The sequence below is a fragment of the Mytilus galloprovincialis genome, chromosome 6 (genome assembly GCF_965363235.1).
Source record: "Mytilus galloprovincialis chromosome 6, xbMytGall1.hap1.1, whole genome shotgun sequence".
In the NCBI taxonomy this organism is placed as follows: Eukaryota; Metazoa; Mollusca; class Bivalvia; order Mytilida; family Mytilidae; genus Mytilus; species Mytilus galloprovincialis.
The window spans coordinates 61,255,939-61,274,436 of NC_134843.1; the positions used below are offsets into that span (position 1 = coordinate 61,255,939).

The 18,498-nt window shown below is 31.8% G+C and overlaps 1 long non-coding RNA gene across 1 annotated transcript; it reads right to left on the reverse strand.

Moving 5' to 3' along the window:
* Window positions 1–445: 445 nt before the first annotated feature.
* On the reverse strand, window positions 446–9,244 carry LOC143080039 (uncharacterized). Its single transcript, XR_012979599.1, has 6 exons — window positions 9,059–9,244; window positions 8,129–8,200; window positions 7,132–7,200; window positions 6,500–6,645; window positions 3,784–5,577; window positions 446–2,708 (listed from the first exon to the last, which is right to left on the reverse strand). It is a non-coding gene; the product is annotated as an uncharacterized LOC143080039 (long non-coding RNA).
* Window positions 9,245–18,498: the final 9,254 nt, after the last annotated feature.

Genomic DNA, 18,498 nt, shown 5'->3' on the forward strand with positions numbered 1-18,498 from the left:
TAAATAAACTTATTCTAAAAGGTTACCAATTCAACCCTGTAATTAGATCATTTGATATTGTTTTATTGGTATTTATATTGAAAAGCAAACTAAATATCATCGTTATATACATATACACTTTCATGGATCTACAATCTGTCGATACCTGTATCTTGGTATGCACAAGATCATGTTTTTCTCTGACTCTTTGTGACGTCCATTGAATGTTGGATGTGAACTGATTAATAATTTAGTCTAAGTTGTATGATTTTTTTTATTAGTTGTTAGAAATTTTTATCTAGCTGATATTAACTGCGATAACTCTCAGATCAGTACTAAGTGTATTTTTATTGTTGGGATATACAAGTACCCAGCCACGTCCACTGTGTTTTTATTAGATGTATTTCTATTTATCAATCTTATGAGTTAAACTTTTTTCATCTGATTTTTATAGTTCGTTTTTAGGAGAGGGTTTGGATCCCGACACATTCTGTATGTATGCACCTGTCCCATGTCAGAATCCTGTAATTCAGTGGTTGTCGTTTGTTGATGTGTTACATATTTGTTTTTCGATAATGTTTTGTACAAATAAGGCCATTAGTTTCTCGTTTGGACTGTTTTACATTTGTCATTTCATGGCCTTTTATAAATGACTATGCAGAATGGCTTGCTCATTGTTGAAGTCCGTACGGGTACCCATAGTTGTTAATTTCTGTGTCATTTGATCTCTTGTGGAAAGTTGTCTCATTGGCAATCATACCACACCCAATTTTTTTTAATATGTAGGCTGCTATAACATATTTTTACATATATCTTCACAAACAAAGATTTAAATGTTATCACAAAAAAGACATTAAATTGAAAATGGAAATGGGGAATGTGTCAAAGAGACAACAACCCGACCATAGAGCAGACAAAAAAAAAAACACATTTCCTCGTATTGGTTCCTCTGACGATAACTAATGATTGACGTGTGTATATAATAAGGTCATCCCTTCATTTATACAGTCTCCTGTCTGACAATTAAACCATTGTTATAACTGATTGAACATTGTTAACTACCCTTTCCTGATGTATAAACATAAACTTTCAATGATACTCATTTTCAAGCCAACACATTAAGAGAAATCTTTTACAGCTGGTTGTCTTATAAATCAATCCTATCAAATTTTACGTTTTATCAAAACTTTTCTTTATGATATATTGTGTATACTATTCAAGTAATATGCATATTTTTTTAAATGTCGACTGGTAATATCTCAAAATTGCATTGTAAACTTTTATCTTTTGACATTTTCTGCTGGCGCTTTCAATTCTGCATTAGACTTTCAACTTCATACTTTCAAACAAATAGTATTCCTTTATTTAGATTTGCCTCAATCAAAGGTTATCAATATCCCGGACTTAAATACTGGCACTAGAACCGAATCAGGCCAAGTGGACGAAAAGTCTGGACATCAGAACAGAATAAAAATGTACACACATAAGGCAGTAAAAAGTTCTGAAACTCAATAATCATTTAACTAACCATCAATACTCTGACTTATCCCATTTTTAGGTCGTGAATTGTTTAAATAATCAATGGTAATATCCATATCTAGTTATTCAAATACACATTCATTATCAGGCATTTCTGGTCTACTGTTTGCTCGTAGTTACGATAACAGTTTGTGAATTTTGACACTATATCGAAATTTCTTGAGCTTATTTATACATGTTATAAATAATTTATTACGCTCATGCATCTTGGACAACTGCATGTGTAATCAATAGCACGACTGCCAACATAACTGCCAAATTAATTTCGAAGACCGCGACTTTTACAAAGGTTAATAAGTTTTGTTCCATATTCATTGATTCCAGGATAAGGATATCTCCAGTCTGTTTAAGTCTCGTCAGCAGTTCAGATTCAGCTTTCACTTTTTTCTCATTGAGGACTTTTTCGCTTTTGTATTTCTTCCTTTACATTATTTCTTATTATATATAGTGTTAGTTTTCTTCTTGATTATATTTTTCTGTTTTTGTTTCTTTTCCCGTTTTCCGTTGATCTTTGTATGGTGGCTTTTTAGGGAAGTTTTCTAAGTTTTTCTCGTTCATATTTTACTATTTCAATAACAATATATTAACAGATGAAATGCACATCTTGTAATGAATACATATTGAACAAAACTTATAGTTACTAAATCCGTTCATTAAATTGTCTGTTATAGTCTTTTCATGGTAGGTCTAGTTTTGTTCTGAATGTTAGCACAAAACATAAATGTGTGATTGTTTCGGGGGCGGGCACCTTTGTTTGAATATGACTTTGACTACCTATGTCTGAAATAGAGAAAGGACCGAATCATGTCTGAATTCTTTCATATTTCAAATGTATTCTTTTCTTAGTCACTTTGGAAAACATTTAAAATTTTTCTAAATTGCCCACGTGTTTTCTGAAAAAGATTACATGTCACCAATATTATAATCACTTTACTATCATTATAACCTTGATACAGGGTAACCATGAAGATAGTTATTGCATTCAGGCTTCAAAGGGCTTGTGTTGAGGTCTTTATTTTGGAAATTTTGCGAACATCATCATAATTTGGTCGAGTATTATGGAATATCTTTGTCAATTACGACAAATTTATGTCTAAACCACTACCGAATTATCTTTCCCTGAGTGTGACATTATCGAATGCGACCTTTTATCACATTTGTACTGCGCAATAGCATGAGTATAAAGATTCCTGAAAAGATATATAAAAAAATAATTTAGGGGTTAAACAATGTAAACCCGAGACCACAATTAATTCCTATATTAGTTCTTTATAACGTTTTGTCTCATTAAAAAAATTACCGGTGTAATTTGTCAAATCTTTTGTGTGTAATGTACAGTACAAGTCCAAAACTATATTTAAGTTTCAGAAAATTTGCATGTTTACATGATCTTACATCTTACAAATTTAGCCAATACAAATCCATATCCCTATCAACAAGTCAAGAGATGTTCCGAAAACTGTAAATATTACCTTTTTGCACCTGGCCTAATCACTCTTTCCATAAAATTACTAAAAGAAGCATTCAATACTTATAATTAAATTTTTTGCTAGGATTATGAAAACACGATTTCTATCCAGTCTTTCTTTTTTTTTTGCATTTGCACTTTATTGTGGAAGCTCATGTCGTCATGAATGTTACATTTCAGGTTAAAATGGAGGTCAATTTCAAAATGACTCGAGGAAGATGTTAGTCAATGAGTTTAAAGTATTATAATGAAACATTTGATCATAACAGCTTAAATACAATTTAAAATAACAATATTATAAAACCATTGGCAATGGTTGATCTGTCATGAACTTCCGGGAACATGAAATCATTATGTAAATCATTAAACTGGCTAAGCATAATTGTTAACAAGTCCAACAATCATGCTATATTTAGGTACCGTGCATATTTGAGCTAGGTATGCATTCATTTTGATTCCATAAATATTTCATTATGACTTTATTGTTCTATCTTTCTGTTGAAAAAATGACTCAGAGAATATTGTTCAAATAAAATCCCAATGTTACTTTACAAGTGACATGGTGGTTTTAAAATTACCCCCTCCCCGAACAGTAACGACAAATAAAATACGAGTTACAATTGCTGAATATATACAACCTGTAACAAGTAGATGTAGGTAAAAACATAGAACACATATTCTAAGAATGAATGAAACTGAGCGTATTGTATAATTCTACGAAAAATTGTCTATCTTGTTGGTAATATGGTTGACGATTATGGATATATTTGTTACAGATAACTAGCTACGATTCTGACCTGTGTTCCTTTATTGCTACATGGACACGATTGACCACTTGTTTTTACTTTGGAATGAGTAATAATGTGCCATTGGTGCAACTGGAACTGCATGCGTTCATCTCTGGATTTTCAGAAGATTCGTGCTTCTCAATCTACAATTTTCTGTTAGAGATTTTGATAACTTAAGGTTTGCTTCTCATAATTTTTCTTAACGTTATGTTGATAAAATTGAGAATGGGAATGAGTAATGTGTCAAAGTAACAACAACCCGACCAAAGAGCTGAAAACAGAACAAGCCTGTCAATGGGTCTTCTATACAGCGAGACAATCCCCGTCCGGATGATTTTATTGTATTAGTCTAATGGTTTTTGATTGACCCATATTAATTTCAAGCTCTTTTTAAAATTCCAAAACTATAATTAGTTAATTTGCAAAAAAAATGAAAAAGAGCAATTATGTTATCCCAATATTCACAGCCATGTTCATACCTATAAAATATAAGAGGACATTTATTTATGGTAACAGACAAATATCATACAGGATCTGAACATTGAGAGTAAATAAATAATATTGTGCTATATGTATGTGCTTTACTGACGATTGAATTAAGCTATAACATCATTTACCTGAATGAAATAATTCTATTATTTAACAACTGTTATTCAAAACATGTAAAATAAGTACAAACATGACAAAATTTAATAACAGTTACTGCTAATTCATATAACAACATCAACTAAAACAGAAGGGACTAGCTAAAAATATATGTTAAGGTTAGTAACTGAGTATATCAGTATATCATAACAAAGCAAAGCAATCTACGCATAATGAACTATGGGAAGCTTTATACTACTATATAATAATAAACAATAAATGAGAACTTTTTTTAAAGAGAAACAGAAGATATCATATATTCAACCTAATCAGTCGATGGCAAACTCCACATGTCATGTCAAAACAAAAACGATCATAAGACAAACATATGTCTCCAAAATACAATATAGAAAACGTATGACTGTGAAACGAATCAAGGACTTCTCTTTTTCAATCAATTCTACCATTTTCTGTTGCTTTGATCATGTTTCAAATCGTGTGTTACAAAAGGCAGGACATGTGTTTACTAAACATGTTATAATTACCATCATGGTAAAAATATTATTATTCAATGAATTAACTATTAAGGTACAGGAAAGATTTATCTTTATGTACATGTATTACTTCGAAGGATCACCATATTAAACCAAAGCTACAATGATCATAACATAGCTTTCAATGTTATAGTATTGTTAATGATATTCGTAAATAAAAAGTATCAGCATTAGTGACAAAACATTTTCATGGCACGGTGAATATAGAATCTATCACGGAATGAATGTCCGAATATCCATTGATTTTTTTTATTGAAATACTTGAACGTATCAAAAAGTAGTGAAGTGCAACGATATTGCTTTTTCTATTTCTACCAGTAAACTTTGGGTAACGTTTACGCAAAACTCATTGCACATTTACTCTGTTGATTTAACGTCGGTTGAAAAACAGTTAAAGTTCAATGATCTTCAAATTAGTATTTAATATGGCCTATTTAACCTTTTTATTATTCGAGCGTAACTGATGAAAACACGCGTCTGGCGCAAATACCAAATTTGAATCCTGGTATCTATGATAAGTTTTTTGTAAACGTTATATAAATGTATTTCTTACCTGTACATAAAGCATCGTTCCATTCACTAACACACGAGCATATTAAATCGCCATAATTGTCTTGGCTACAAGATCCTCCATTCGAACAGTAATCAGAATGACAGGTATTGTCTGTGAATAGCACACAAACATTTGTCTTTCACATAAAAATGCTATTGTAATGTAATCTATAAACTCTATGCATGAAGGGTACCTATGCCAATTGCGTTACAGTTCGTATGATTACAGTTATTGGATATTTGTGTTCAATATTCAAAAACACGCGAATACTGAAACTTGGTTTTTTAATTGAGTACAAAATAGAGAAAAAAAATTGCATCTCAAATTTACATTTAATCGATCACAAGAATAATATTTCTGTTATGAAGGTTTTAACTAACGATGGGTAATATTTTTTATTGTGATATAATTTTGACACGTAAATTTTAAAAATGCAGTTTTGGTGTTACCCTGGAACCATGAACATATCGAATTTTGTTTTGTTTTAAACATACATGTAATAGCAAATTGATTTTCGTCTTGAACAGTCATTTTAATCTGAAAATCAGTTGAGAGTCTGAATAAAATATGTATAATCATGCTCAGTCTTTCAGTCTTATTCACTGCAGTTAATTCAGTACTGTCTAAACAAATCGTCTGCAGCCAATGCTTAACTATTAAGTAGCTTTTAGATAAATGAGTGTGTTGTTAATGTGAACAAGTAAATGACAAATGCTTAATCATATGATATAGACTTAACAGATCTTTTTTGTAGCTAATTGTACCAGATTACCTGTGTTGAAAATCGACGTAAAGACTTCGAATGACTAAATAATTTATTGTTAAGTCTGTTAATAGCAGTCCAAAATAAGTTTACTAGTGATACATATGTAAATGCTCAATTGAAGGTCCCAATTACATGCCAAATGTACGCCTCCATTACACAGCATATTCAATATTTGCGATAAGTGTTGTATACAGTAAATTTAATCAGGAACTACTCCTTTTCACACGCATGCATTCATTGTTGTTTTCCAATTAAATATAAACTTACAGAAACAAGTATCAAAATCGCTTCCTTGAAGACTTGACAGTAGAAAATTGTCCAGATCATAACAGGATACACTGTCAATAGTAAACGCTTTTGATTTCAGCCAGGACCAAAAGGGAACGTTACAATCACAGAATGATTGAAGATATCTGTTGATAAAAGAATGATTAAATAAAACTAATTACCTAATACCTATTAATGTAAATATCTTAATTCTAGTATTTGAGTTAATTATGATACGAGAGTTTGATTAAAGGACCAAACGAGGCTTCTGAACAAAGACAGCAGTATTAAAAAAAAAACATTGTATAATACAAAATAAAAAAAACCCACATGACCACGAAAATGCTATCGGAAATTCAGAAACTTTCCATATTTTTATTGCACCATATGATGTGTCGTTAAGGTGTTATTTTGTTTAGTGAAAACAAATATTTAAGATAATGAGGTAATGAGAATGAGAGCTGTTTACTTTCTGGAAATATTAATGTATATGACAAATGCAAGTGAATATGATGAATATGAGTTATTAAAGACGACAAAAATATATAAATATAAAATTATATAACAACACATTTAACATTCATCTGTTACCTACATGGTTATAAATCGTGTTATGTGAACTTTATACTTACAGATTGTCTAAGCTGATCATGTCGATGTTATTTGCAAATGTGTCTTTCTTGGCAAATGCACTCAAACCTCTGAAAAAGTGTTTAATAACTATGAAATGGCATTATCTAAGAAAATAACTTGTAATGTAGACTACTTGTTCCCGATCACTTTTTGGTGCATGAGAATTTTACAGTTATTACTTTCCCAAGTAATATTTATGTAAGCTCAGTCGTTTTTATTTTCTTTTGATATAACTTAAATATCAGAAGTAAAAAATGAACACAAAAACCAAACCCCCCTTCTTTTCTTTTTTTTATAAATAATAACATTTTGGCGATAAGAAAAAACCACGAACACATCTTAATATATATCGATAGAAACCTGTCTAGTACTAGACAAACAAAAGGAGTCATAATGTCACGTGTTTGCATTTAGAGTAACACTTTAAACAGAAAGATTTACCACCAAACACGTTTGAAAAATCTAGCATTTGCTTTAAATGGTGCTTATTCGATTTACAATCAACAAATACCTATTTTCAGCTATTAACCAGTTGGGATAAAACAAGCAACCCCCTGAAATCATAACGAGTACGCAGAAGTACATTTGTACTACCAGTGAAAGATGGACCCGGTTTCGTCCTTTTTTTTTAATTGTTTTTTGAAACCTTTAACGAATGTGGATGAATTGTTTGATGCTTTACCGTCATCAGTAATATTTACACCGAAACGTTAAACAGATAGTTTTGTATTTAAACTAAAAAAAACCTTTTAAATACATACGACCAAAGAGTGTCATCACACTTATGGCTACTTTCACATAATGTCTTTTTTGAGGGAGTCGGAACTTTACTTTCTGAATTCTTTTTTTGTAAACGTGAAATTTCAAAATAGTTATACATGATGTTGCTACCAAATCAGTAGACTACTTTCGTTCGATTTTTTGTGCACGAAAATGAAAATTTGAATCTACAACACATAACTAAATATTAGGAAAATATAAACAGCTTATACTTACACATAATATGATAATGTTTTATTTTGAAATGCTCCGTTTTCGGTTGTGGAAATGGAGTCGTCAACCATATTTCTGAAATAGTAAAAGCAACACGATATTTTAGGTAATCTACTTGTAGATTCAATAAACACTGTTGTTCAAAACAACAAAAGGTTGCAAAAATTTCATAGTAATGTTATCTAACAAACACATTTAAGGGTTGTAACCACTGAGACACAAAAGATTGTTAGATCTGTGACAAAACAAAATGTATAGAAAGTATTAGTGATACCTTTTTATTTTCAAAATGATCTATCTTATTGTAAATAAAGGCAACAGTAGTATACCGCTGTTCAAAACTCATAAATCCATGGACAAAAAACAAAATCGGGGTAACAAACTAAAACCGAGAGAAACGCATTAAATATAAGAGGAGAACAACGACACAACACTAAAATGTAACACACACAGAAACGGACCAAGCATCAGACAAAATCCCACGAGAATAACAAATATAACATCAAAACCAAATACATGAATTTGGGATAGACAAAACATGTAAAACATGTAAAACATATAAATAGAAAGTTCATATGACAAATTATATACATATCATGCATATAAATGTTATCGTGTTTACCACTTAAAATATGTAATTTGCAGAAAACGTTTCACATTTTTCTTACAGATTATATTAACATTCTATATTTCATTGGTATCCGCGTGGTGAGTTCATTCATGGTTTCGATGGGGGTTTAAGTGCAATGTTTTTAACGATAGTTTTTATTCTTTATAATTTCGTTTCGTTGAGGCATGGTGTTTTACTCCCTTTTCTTTGACATGTCGTTTTTTTAAATTTTCACCTTGTTCAATACATATGAGCATGTTTGGTAAGTTATAAACTGAAGTATACACTAAGGTTTAATGAAAAATAAATCAGAGACAAATTACATGAAGTAGGAGTCACTTTGGAAGTTGATTGGGATCACAGTCAATCCTTTAGAACTGCAATTTACTTTAACTTGTCCAATGTATGGCCAACTTGTGGAACAGTTGCAGTTGTCTGAACATAATATAACCACGTCTGTATACGATGCAATGACAATTAGTCTAACAACTATATTGTAGTACATCGTGTTCAATCTGAAAAATAAACATCTAAACATCTGTTTCTTTTACTTGTGATAACTTTTACTTAAGAATTCGAATTGCTTTGTTCTATAAAAGTACATATAAATAAAGCTCGTTTATAAAATTAAATTGAGAAATAAAACGGGGAATGTATCAAAGACACAACAATCTGTCCAAAGAGCAGAAACACCACCGAGGCCTATAAATGTCTTTGGCTGATCCCTATAAAAATGTGTACTAGATTAGCGTAAATTGACGTCACACATAACTCTAAAAGTATAAATGAACCAAAACAAACCGAACAAACAACAACATGCTAAGACTAACCAAGACCAGGGGGTCCGATATCGGGACAGGCACAAACATGCGGCGGGGTTAAACCTGTTTTGTGAGATCTCAGCCCTCCCATATACCTTAAGCCAATTCAGAATAAAAAAAAAATACAGCAGCTCGTTATACCTGTAACTGAAAATATAATACTGTATTACCATGCGTTTTGTCAATTGAAGATATTTTTCGTTTTACCACATACACAAGTTTATAAGTGTAAGTGCCATAAATTCACTGACATCATGAACAATTAACACGATTGAAATTTCTTCATCCGGTCGCATGCTATATGTTTATGGTTAAAAGATGTAAACAATTTCGCACATGGCGATCAAATTTAATCAGAACAAGAATGTGTTCTAGGTACACACAAGCCCCACTCGAACTATCATTTTCTCACTTCAGTGGGCCGTAAAATTGGGATCAAAACTCTAATTTGGCATCAACATATTTTAAAAGATCATATTATACTAACATTTGTACCAAGTTTCAAGTTGAATGGACTTGAACTTTAGCAAAAAACTACCTTGACCAAAATCTTTAAACTGGCTTGACAGTTTTTTATAACCTGAAGCGGGACAGACGGACGGACGGACGAACGAACGGACATACAGAACGAAGAGAACATAAGGACCCTATGTGGGGCATAAAAATATCTATCAATTAAAACTGGAAGTATCAACTTATTGTAAATTATCTGCTAGTAATGTATCAATAAATGGAAATAATCCATCAAATCAAAAACTAACAAAGTACAAATTACACTAACAAAATTCCCGTTATTATGAAGGTTTCAACAAAAACATGACTTTAACCAAACTCTTCAAGTGAATTATGTGTTATTAATGTGTTACATCATTTACACAAACCATATGCGAGACACTCATAAGGTTTCCTCCGATCTATCCAGATGATGTTATCTAGTAGAACTAATTAAACAGACATACTTTTGATCTGAGCGGCACGGATGAGTCTTGTGTAGACGAAACGCGCGTCTTGCGTATTAAATTATAATCTTGTTACCTTTGATAACTATTTAAAAAGTGCAAACTTTAATATAACAAAAGGACTAGAACAAAGTTTACGAGCATCACTGAAGAGACATGTATTGTCGAAATGCGCATCTGGTGCAGAAAAATTGGAACCGTTAATATTATTACTACCACTGGGTAAATGCCTCTGCTGGTGGACTGTTAGTCCCCGAGGGTATCACCAGCCCAGTAGCCAGTACTTCGGTACTGGCATGAAAAGACGGATTTTTTGTGTTATAAAAAATTTGCTGTTACAAAATGCTAGAAATTATTATAAATTAAGGAATGTATCTCCCTCACGCAAAGCTCTGATTCCTCTCACGGATTTGGCTATAGTTTTTGGAACTTTTGGATTATAGCTCTTCATCGTTTATATAAGCTTGGGATTTCAAATATTTTGGCCACGAGCATCACTGAAGAGACATGTATTGTCGAAATGCGCATCTGGTGCAGAAAAATTGGCACCGTTAATGTTATTATGTATAATACCCCGCCACCTTCTGTCTGTTCCTGTCCCAAGTTAGGATAGGTGGTTCATTCAGTGGTTGTCGTTGGTTTCTCTGTGTAATGTTTTTGTTTTAGTTTATTGATATAAAAAAAAATATAATTAATTGCTAAAAGACAAAATTGTATAAATTGATACCTCGTTTTTTTGTGCTCTCTAAACTGTGGGCAGGGGTTTTCTAGGGTATTGTAGAAAATTGTTTCATTGGCATGCAAATCACATCTATTTTTATATGTTAAAAGAACATTATTATCTCGATTCAAGATGACAGTTGATTTACCTTTAAACAAGATGTGGTTTGAGTGCCAATGAGATGACTCTTCATCCAAGTCTCAGTGTATAAAAAGTTAACAATTATAGATGAAAGTACGTCCTTCAACGCGAAACCTTGGCTCACACCGAACAACAAGCTTTAAACAATTCAAATAGAAAAACAAAAGGTCTAATATATATATAAAAAAAAACCAGAGAAAAACCTGTGAACCACACCAACAAACACAAACGACTGAACCACAAGATTGTTGTTTTTGTGAGAAAAAAACCACGTAAAAACGATACTTGACTCAAAAGAAAGAAAGAAATGCTATCTGATAAAATTATTTTATTACAGAATACGTTTCTCGTCTTTTTTGAGAGATAAACTTTGAAGTGAATTTTTGATAGCAATTTTACCTAGGTATGTACATTTCACAACTTCTACCGTTTGCTAGAATATGTTTTCGTCCATGATGGAAATTAGTGTAAAACATAAGAAAGAAAACAATTATTTCAAAAGTTTGATTTTAGATAATTGGAAAAATGCTGACTTTCCTTTAAGTAAGTAAGTAAGTAAGTAAGTAAGTAAGTAAAACTTTATTTTTATTCGGCATATTGACAAACATAAGTTCTAATGAGTTTTTCAACGAAAACAAAAACATATGCAATAACAAATAAAACAAGGCATGCAAGCATGCCTTATACAGCTAGTTCATGGATAATATAGTAAAATTTCGAACAATTAAAATAAATCAAGGAATAATATATATACAAATGCGTTTGATAGAAAAACAATTGTAACGAAATAGACATACCTTACTGAAAGTTGTGAACGCAATGTGGGATTTAATTCCAAATCTACATTTATATAGTTACGAATCGAATTACAAAAATATGACAAGACTATTTTTCTGTTCGATTAATCATCGAAGTAGAAATTTCGTCATTGATTCAATAATACGTCAAGTGAACTTTTAAATGGAATATCATGATACAGTAAGAATTGGTTTAGGAATCAAAATGTTTTTTTTTAAAGTAAAGTTAATATTATCTACAGTTACTAGTTATCATAACATGTACATGATGTTTTTACGTACAAAACAAATAAGCAATTTACTGTTCGAATCGTTATGGAAATTTGTAATTTTTAAACTTTTAAAACAAATTTTTATTTACAAACAATCAAACAAACTTTGTATTACCATATAAACCAAATTATACGATTTGTGTACAGAAAATGGTAAACGTTTTTGCATTTGTCTAAAATCCATGATCAATTAGGCCAAGCGAACTATTGTCAATAATATGCCTCTGTCAAATATTCACTCCAAACAACTTAATTGTAGTACTTGTTTTTATAAGATGTGTCCTATGAATCGAACACTATCTTAATACAGCCCCATGTGATATTTATACAGAGCGTGTCATCGTGGTTATGTAGGTAATGGATCCTTACAACATTTTAACACTATATTCTAAGACCCAAATCAAAGTAAGAACTGGTGTTATAACCGTTTACTGTACAGAGGTTAAAAATACATCTAACAATGTTTTCACATTTAATATGTCCAACATTGTTTTTTTTCTTCAGATTTCACGACTTTACGACTTGATGAACATTAAAAATTAAGTGTAAAAGAGAGGCGAAAGTTACCAAAGAATCATATAAACTCGAAGTCGAAAATAAACTTACAACGCCATAGCTAAAACAGAAAAAGACAAACAAACAAATATCAATTTACAAAACACAATATAGAAAACTACATGTAATGACTGAGGAACACACACCTAACCAAAACTAGGGTGATCTCAAGTACTCCGGAGGGGTTAGTAGATTCTGTTCAACATGTGGCATTTGTCGTGTTGATCATATTAGTACAATTCCTGTGATAAGTCTACTCCTGTAGGTCACATTCGTGGAAAAGGGGACGGGAGTTGTTGTTTCAACATTTTTCCGTTTTCATCTGTGAAACAGATAAGCCTCCAAAAAGACAACAGTAAAAATGATCACCAAAGTCTCTGTTGTCCGTTCTCTTTGCTTTGTATGAGCGTTTTAGTCAACGGCTTTTCTACATGTGTTTAAGACAACTCCCTTTAGTACTCTGAAAGTTTTGATACGGGTTTATGATTTTTTTCGGATTGAGACAAACATTCGTGCACACAAAGTGTATACAAAATGTGTACTTAATTTAAAGTCGTGGTTCACCTTTACCAACGAAATCTACAAAGATTGATATTACACGATGCTGGTTCTTTTGTTAAAATTTAATAGCATTTAGAAATAAAAAGTGATAATCAGCAGTTGCATTCCTGGAAAAGCTCTGGTGAACAAGCTTTGAAAAAAACATTGAAGCAGCTGCAAATTGTATTTATATGATTATTCTCCTCGACTAGAAAATAACGGTGTAACAATATTTTCAATTTGTGTCCATTGGCTGTATTAAAATCAATTAATGGACCGAAAACAGATTATGTCCGTCCTAAATATGCATGAAATATTTGTCACCGGAACGACGACCTATTTTTTACTACTGCAAATCATCTCAACTATCTTGGGGTAGGGATTTCCAATTAACCTTAAACAAATGAAAATAAAGTATGGTTTTGGAGGGTATAAGATTACAAAAAGGCTATTTTAGTCATGGATATCAACGTGTCAACTTAATCTAGCACACACATGTATATGCCTGGTATTTATGATGAGCACCAAAATTCCTGTTGATGGTGAATAGAAATAAAATAATTTCTTAGACTTCTACAGTTCGGTATTTAAGCCTTTGCCAAAGTTTGGTACCCCTTTGACTGTTATTGATGTATAAATATGCAGCAGCGATTGGTCCAAATAAAGACGTTTAATATAAAGCTTGTGTAGAATGTGAATTTTCCGAAGTGTATGACAAACGAAATGAGGACTGAAATAATCTATTCAAATTGATTGTTCGCTAAACAAATATCTCTAGTTACAAGAAATATTATCACTCCGTTATATGTATCACAGTCATGTCCACTATCTATTTGACTATTTCGCTTTTGACAGAATCATAACCATGAAATATACCGGTTACCGGGCCACGAGAAGTGATAACAAGAATAACAGAGTTGCTTACCCCTTCAACCATGATTTTATTTCGTTTAGAGTTAATGCAGATATAATTGTAAAACATACATATTTGTTTTTTTAACTTGGATTTAATGCTTTGGAACTGACTTTGGAGAAATGACGTTTGGGTTTGGCAATATGAACAACAAATCTTGAAGTACAGAATTTATTCATGCAAGTAAATTTAGCCTAGACAAGGTAAAATAAAAAAATGTTCATTTAAAATGCAAGACGTGGAATATTAAAGGAAACAGTTCTGTCTAGAATTATTTTATCTTTTTTCCCCAGCAATATATCGGGAGGTAAATTAAACCATCAAATTAAAATACTAGTATAATTGATACAATTTCAGCAATGTATCGGGAGTTAAATCAAACTATCAAATTCAAATATTATTGATACAGTTTCCATCCAGAGAATGTTGTTCTGCTATGATTCTCCTTGCTCAAGATTTTACCCTGGTGAGCATAATTATTTCTGACGTAAACTTCCATGCCTTCAGATACGTATTTGATGACAAACCCTGTTGAGCATGCGTCATCTAATTTCGTTTCCGTGTCTGTATGCAATACTCCAATGACGGAATTGCTCCTCATTAATTCTGTGCCGTATTCTCCGTAATTCAAAGCACCGCCGTCAGTAGAACGTGAATCGACACAAAAGGTCCATGTGATCCCGTAAACACCGGATGAAGGTGCTGTAAACTTTCCTGTACTGGTACTATATCCTGCACCGTAATTTGCCTCTGTTCTGTCGAATTTAATGATGGCTCCGTCTGTCATAGATGTACTTTGTGAATTGGCACTGGCTTCAGTAATATACGATGAAAATGCAACGTTGCAAGAACAACCTAATTATGAAAAAAAAATGATGTACACAAAATTATCCTATATTTACCACTTAAGAATAATTTTTTTATATTTATTGGATTTTTTTATGTTTGAATATCCTGCAGGCCAAATGTTCATCTTTTGGCAAAACAATTGTAAAAATATATCTTTTTTTAATAATATTAACATAAGGACACACAATTTTTGACTCTACATTGAATAGCATAAAAGAAAAAGGTTGAAATAGACGTTTATTTGTATATGTATTTTATATATAGTAAATCGCTTAATAAACCAGTCTATGAAAAAAAACCACTTTGTACCAGTGAATTTGTTATAGTCTTAAACGCCGGAGATCGTTGATTCGATCCGTTTGACCAATTCAATCGAACATTTAATTTGAAAATGGTTGCTTCTCCGCTAAGAAGTTAGGAGGATAAGTATGAGCAAAATAGGATTTACATGCCATTGCTGGATAAATTGTATTTTTAAAGGATTTACTGTTTGAGGTATATCGCATGAAAAAAAGCTGAATTAAAATGATTCATATGAATTTCATATTTCATTTAATTTCAAAAGATCTCTTCCTTAATATTTTTGAAATATCGCCTGCCGGAAATTTATCATTGATCAATTAGACTCACTACGTATACGAGCTTTGTTTTATTATTATGTTCTTGAGATTTTTTTGTACTATAAACTTGTGAACTAGGACGTAAAAAATCCAACTAAACAAGTTAGAATAATTCCAAGTATATTCATATGGCACAAACATGTTGCCGTCATGACATCGCATATGCATGCAAGTTCGTTTCTGTGTGTGTTGTATTTTAGTGTTGTGTCGTTGTTCTCTCTTATATTTGATGTGTTTCGCTCAGTTTTAGTTTGTAACCCGGATTTGTTTTTTCCTCAATCGATTTATGAATTTCGAACAGCGGTTTACTTCTGTTGCCTTTAAATCACGAAATCACAGAAACTTAAATTGATTTGTTGAAGGAGAAAGACAAACTCCCTGGCAGTCCCAGTTCTGATCCGCATACTATATACTAATGATGGAGTAAAGGAAAATAGTTCCGGAACGGAAACGATCAATGTACGGAGTTTTGGAGAACGAGAGAGAGAGAGGCAAATAAGTGTAACAAGAACTGTAGAAATATCGTCAATCTTTATAGTGAATCTATGAAAAAAAAGTTATTTAGCTTTAGCCCTGTCATAGTACCTGCCTCCGGAGAATTGTCTTAAACGCGGGAGGTCGTTAGTTCAAACACGCCCGAACTTTGAGAGTGCGAAAGAGGGAGAGAATGATATTTATAATTATATATTGAGTTAAACTTACCCTAACCTCTGGTTATCAGCATCATCCCAATCAAAATGAAAAACGCTGTATTTAATGACAATTCCATTCTATGATCACTAAAATCCTATTCGTGTAAAGTAATTACTTTTCTGAATGAAAACAATAACAAAAACAAACGTACACTCATATTATGATGAATAAAATTATATTAATAATATTTATTATATTTACAAATTTTCACATTTTCCCCCTTTGATCGACTTAAAGTCTTGTAAATGATAACAAAACACGTTATCAGCCACACACCATTTTGGTACGCGTAATTTTGTTATTTGTTAAATTTGAAAAATATCATGGCTTATCGAAATTTGTTTAGTAATACTGTAAAAATCTAAATGATCATTTCTTAAATCCTTTCTTATTAAAGATACAAATACATATATTTAAGTATCATATAATATATAATAAAACAAACATATTTTTTACTTACGTCTTTGTTAGGCAGTTAAGCTGCCTTATGCGAGCACCCTGGATTTTGGTTCCCCCCTGGGAATTTTTGAAAAAGTGCAATTGCTCTGATCTGGCAGGTCTGGTAGATTCTTTATAACTAATTAGACATTTTTTTCACACTTTTTGGTATGAAAAACAATAAATATAAGGAAGATTACCTTAAATGATCGTCGATTTTCCAAAAACAATTGATGTTCCCCATTTGAAAAAGTGCTAATTAAAAAGTTAAGCATAGCTTTTTATCGTCTGTGCTTTTGATGAAGATGTAAGTGAACTATTGTAAGAATAATTTCATTGTCGAAAATGTTTAAACGAAGGCATTAAAATTTGCCAAATGGCGCATGGATATAATTTTGCGGCTATTTTTAATCAGTGACGCCGTTGAATTTGGTGGATTCCACCCTAATAAAGGTAAATATTTAACCATTGTCTTACTTCCTCTCTGTATAAGTCTTGAATTTGTAAGAATACTTGATTATTTTATTTCTACATTGTATGAAGATATGTATTTGATTTAATTATTTAATGCAAGCGGATGTTATTATTATTTGTCATCGTGTATCTCCGTACTTGCTATATATCGTGAAAACCCCCAAACATTATACTCGATCAGGACCTTTGCAATTTCAATCGGGACCTCATTTGAATACGTATTTATAGATTTTGTCGATGTCAAGGTCATTTCTAAATGGTTTCCTTTATCGTGTTTTAGTTAGGCTTTGGTGTTACAGACTGCTACATGTGCTTTGATATAGCCAAAGGCGCTTCAAACAATATTAAGATTACTACTATATTATTAATTTGCTAAAGGACAGCATTATTTCACTTCAAAAGTCGCATATAATTGTAAAATATTAAGTACGAGATTTGTGACGCTTCCCAAGCCGTAATTGATTTGGATTTACAAACACTTTTCATTTTCCGGAAATGAAAACACATCATTTTTCGATGTTTCTTTTTGTGATTTTTATACGACCGCAAAAATTGAAAATTTTTTGGTCGTATATTGGTATGATGTTGGCGTCGTCGTCTGCGTCGTCGTCGTCGTCGTCCGAATACTTTTAGTTTTCGCACTCTAACTTTAGTAAAAGTGAATAGAAATCTATGAAATTTTAACACAAGGTTTATGACCACAAAAGGAAGGTTGGGATTGATTTTGGGAGTTTTGGTCCCAACATTTTAGGAATTAGGGGCCAAAAAGGGCCCAAATAAGCATTTTCTTGGTTTTCGCACTATAACTTTAGTTTAAGCGAATAGAAATCTATGAAATATTGACACAAGGTTTATGACCACAAAAGGAAGGTTGGGATTGATTTTGGGAGTTTTGGTTCCAACAGTTTAGGAATTAGGGGCCAAAAAAGGTCCCAAATGAGCATTATTCTTGGTTTTCGCACAATAACTT